Source organism: Apium graveolens, chromosome 5 (assembly GCF_009905375.1).
Source record: "Apium graveolens cultivar Ventura chromosome 5, ASM990537v1, whole genome shotgun sequence".
Classification (NCBI taxonomy): Eukaryota; Viridiplantae; Streptophyta; class Magnoliopsida; order Apiales; family Apiaceae; genus Apium; species Apium graveolens.
This window is the reverse complement of record NC_133651.1, coordinates 218,690,399-218,694,479: the sequence shown is the minus strand read 5'-3', so window position 1 is coordinate 218,694,479 and position 4,081 is coordinate 218,690,399. Positions and strand designations below refer to the sequence as shown.

Sequence of the window (4,081 nt, the reverse complement as noted above, 5' to 3'; positions counted from 1 at the left end):
TTGGATTATTTGCGATATTTTAAAATTATCTTGGTAATTTCCGGGTTATTTTATACGTATGGTTGTTCGTTAAAAGGCGCAATAAGCGGTTTTAGAAATAGGGTTTCAGTCACAAAAAGAACATGTGTCCCTCATATTGGACGCATGGCAGTAGTTCACATTTTTATTATCTGATAAAGAAAACAAACACAACCACCAAACAATGGCATCAATCTCTCATCTCCCTATGTTCCTATCTCTCTAATCTCTCGGATTCGTCTCTCTCTTTTGATTATTCTCTTGTGTTTTTCCCTCTCCCTCTCACCTTCTTTTCTCGGCGAGTTTCTGTCGCCGTTATTGTGCTCTGTTTCCGGCAACTTTCCGACGCCGCTTGTGATTGTTTTCCGATTTGCTGCTCGGTAAAAGTCTGGATCGATCTATGTTTGTTTATGTATGTATATGTACATATATATATATATATCAATATGTGTGCAGTTTGGTTTACTCTATTCTGTGCCGTCTGGGTCCTTCGATTCTGCTGTGGTTTCCTACCAGTGTGTTCCCGCGTGTGGGTCTTGGAATTTTGATAAATTTCTGAATTATTTTGATGAAATTAGTTGATATGTTGGTGTGATTAATTTAATCGTTGGTTTACGGTCGGAAACCTCGAATCGAGGCACCATCGTAAAACTGTCGCCGCCGACAATAAATTCCGATGAGTCGGCGGCAGACAATGATGTTCGACTGAGTCCTACGAAAATTTTAAATATTATTTTTCTAATTATTTTGGAAAAAGATTGATTTTTAGGATATTTAGTTAGTAAATTTTACTTGAATTTCTATTGTGTACAGTTGTATAGTAATTTTCGGAATAGAATTGTTGGATTGAGATTGCGAATGGTGGTTTGTTGCTGTGAATTGTGATTTGTGGACGTCGATTTATGTTTGGACGGGTTAGCCGATATATAAATGAAGTGCTGCCCATTTTTTTCAAAAAAAAGAATTAAATTACGGAATTCGGGGGCGTATTCGGTAATTATCGGGATGTCGAGCGGATATATAAATATGAATGTATTTTATACAAAACTTAATTGTACGTTATGATGAAATATTTTTCCAAAACCAATAACCCTAATTTCATAGAAAGACGAGTATATGTATTTTCTGTAAACGAATACCGAACTGGTTTTCGAGAACGTGAATCCTAATTGTTGCGTGCGTTATAATAATATGTATAATTACGAGTGGGGATTGTTATCGTTTGGGTAGGACTAAAAGAGAGGATATGTCAAGCATACCTAGTAGTCTAACGTAGGGTATTTCGACTCTGTAGGTTCTAGTCGAAGGACTCAAGAATTGACATCGAACTAAAGATAACCTAGTGATTAGTCGACAAGCGCAGCGAGGTTCCAAGCGAAGGACCTGAGCGTTGAAGTCAGATCCAGGATAGTCTACTAGATAGACGATAAAGCCAAGCATCCAATTCTATTCAAGGTCAATCAGAGATAGTTGTAAGCTCTACAGGGCAAGTACCCCTGACCATTCCTTTATGGTTCGGTATATATGAATAGTTGTTGTTTTATTTTTGAATAGGAACAGAAATGTTTTAAGTTACGTATCCCCTGTGTTTGAAAATGTTGTTAAGTATATGTTTTGGGGAGAAGTAAGTTCTGAAAGTACCTATCTCTAAAATGTGATTAAAAATAGAAAAGAGGTTTTGAATAGTGTGTTGTGACATAATTAATTTTAATAAGAGATAGGTAAAAGTGATTTTGAAAACTGGATAAAACGAATCATATATTGGATAACATTATGTAAGTGGCTAATTCGGTTGCGCGCATTACATAACCGATTAGTCCAGCATAGTTAATCAGAGACCTAGCTAGTCTCTGCGGATCCGATTATTTTGTGTGAAAGCCTAATCAGCTTTCCTAGACATTTTATGTGATAGCCCGACCAACTATCCTAGATAATTTGTGTGGAGGCCTGATCAGCCGCCCCTAGATAACATCCAATACATATCTGATTGTGGTTTTGTGGTTCCAGTAATGGAACAAGTGATTATGGTTCCAGTAATGGAATAAGTGATGGAGGTCCCCGTAATGGGACAAATGGTTTTGTGGTTCCTGTAATGGAACAGAAGATTTGGAAATGAAAATAACATGCTAAAATTGAACTTTGGTATTTATACACAACACATGACTGTTGATTTTGATTTACAGAGTATGCTAGTTTTGATATCCAGTTTATACATTTTTTACTCGTTTTCTAGCAAGTTATGAATTCTATTCCTATAACTGCTTTACTTTAAATTATTTTACTTGTTATTCATATAGTAGTATCGTTGAGCAATTTATTGCTCACCCTTGCAGAATGTTATATATATATATTGCAGATGCCTAGTAGATTCTTTCGTGGTAGTCAGGGCAGAGTTCCAGTTCCTTCCGTGTTAGGCTCCTCTGAGGCAGTTGTATTGGACCAAGGATGGTCTGTTAGGTTGCTGTATTAATTTAGCTGCGTCAGGATGGTTTGTTGTAAGTTAGTCTAGTAATAGTTGTAACCTAAATCATACTTAAACCTGGAAAAGGCCTTGGTAAAGGGGTTGTAGTTATGTATTATTAATAATTAGAATTGTTATTATCGTTGTTAGTGACGTCAACTCCTGACCCCGGGGTTGAGGCTGTCACATGCTTATTATATAATGACCTCGCTCTATATAAGATGGTTGTTATAATACCGATCCCAAGCAGGCTGGAGCTCAACTCTAGTATAAAAAAAGTGATTATTTTATCCTCACATGGGAGTCCCTAGAGAGTGTTCTCATGCTGGTCTCTTGGTCAAATGTCAAAAATCAAGACACATAACAAATAAATAACAATTATTCATTTATATATAATGGAAAGTGAGTTAATTACATGCTTGTAGCCTCGGAGAGGCACCTGTATAGAACTACCCTATGAGACTTAGGAATATTTAATTATACTAAGTCTGAAAAGAAAAATATTACTGATAATACTTGCGGAGATGCTCCGCATTTCAGGCTCTTGGGAAAAACTTGTACTGCTTATCGTTAAGGTGGTAGGTTCCCTCCTAAAGCACTGATTTTACCTTGTAGGGGCCTTCCCAATTTGCCCCAAAGACTCTATAGCTCACCACCTTGGTGTTTGGTATGACCCGACGCAGAACCAAATCTCCCACCTTAAAAGTCCGGGCTCGAACCTTGCTGTTGTAGTGCCAAGTTGTCCTTTGTTGATATGTTGTTATCCTGATCTGAGCATCCTCTTGAGTCTCCTTAATCATGTCCAAGTAGATTCGATGGTTGACCTTATTTCCCTCTGAGTCATAATTATCCCTTCAAAAAGATCTTGCCCCTACTTCAACCGGAATCATGGCCTCACACCCATACACCATAGAGAAAGGGGTCTCCTCGGTTGTAGTTCTTGGGGTGATATTATAGGACCACAAAACTTGTGGGAGCTCTTCTGGCCATGTTCCTTTATTTTCCTCCAGCTTTTCCTTCAAGGTATGCTTGATGATTTTATTAATAGGTTCGGTCTATCCATTGCTTTGAGGGTAGCTGACCGCGCTAAAACTTCTGAATTCCCAATTGTTCACAAAATTCCCTCATCTCCTTACTGTCAAACTGCTTCCCATTATCTAAGACCAGCTTGTATGAGATGTCATACCGGCATACAATAGCTTTGTACACAAAATATTTGAGCTTATTTGTTGTGATGGTGGCCAAAGGCTCAGCTTATACCCACTTCGTGAAATAATCCATGTTGTGCATATGTTGTGTACTTGATGATTTCATAAGACAAAACACCTAAGTAGATTTTACTTAATGGAATAATGTAGCACTCGACGGATAAGAATTATAGTCCCGACGGATAACTCATTATAGTCCCGACGGATAATGATTTATTATCCATCGAGTGAGTAACTTATGTAATAATAAGTCTGTAGCACATTTCTGCATACACCTTTGTATAGAGTCTGTAGTAGCAAATAAGTCATGTGGACTTTAACTAAATATGCAGAATAGGTTGATTAATTGTACATAGATGATGTCTTGTAATTCTGCATAAGTGAAATGAAGTCA

At 37.4% G+C, this 4,081-nt stretch overlaps 1 long non-coding RNA gene across 1 annotated transcript; it reads left to right on the top strand.

Moving 5' to 3' along the window:
- The first annotated feature begins 212 nt into the window (after window positions 1-212).
- Window positions 213-2,671, top strand: LOC141724234 (uncharacterized). The gene is made up of 3 exons (XR_012576563.1): window positions 213-398; window positions 1,313-1,473; window positions 2,375-2,671. It is a non-coding gene; the product is annotated as an uncharacterized LOC141724234 (long non-coding RNA).
- Window positions 2,672-4,081: the final 1,410 nt, after the last annotated feature.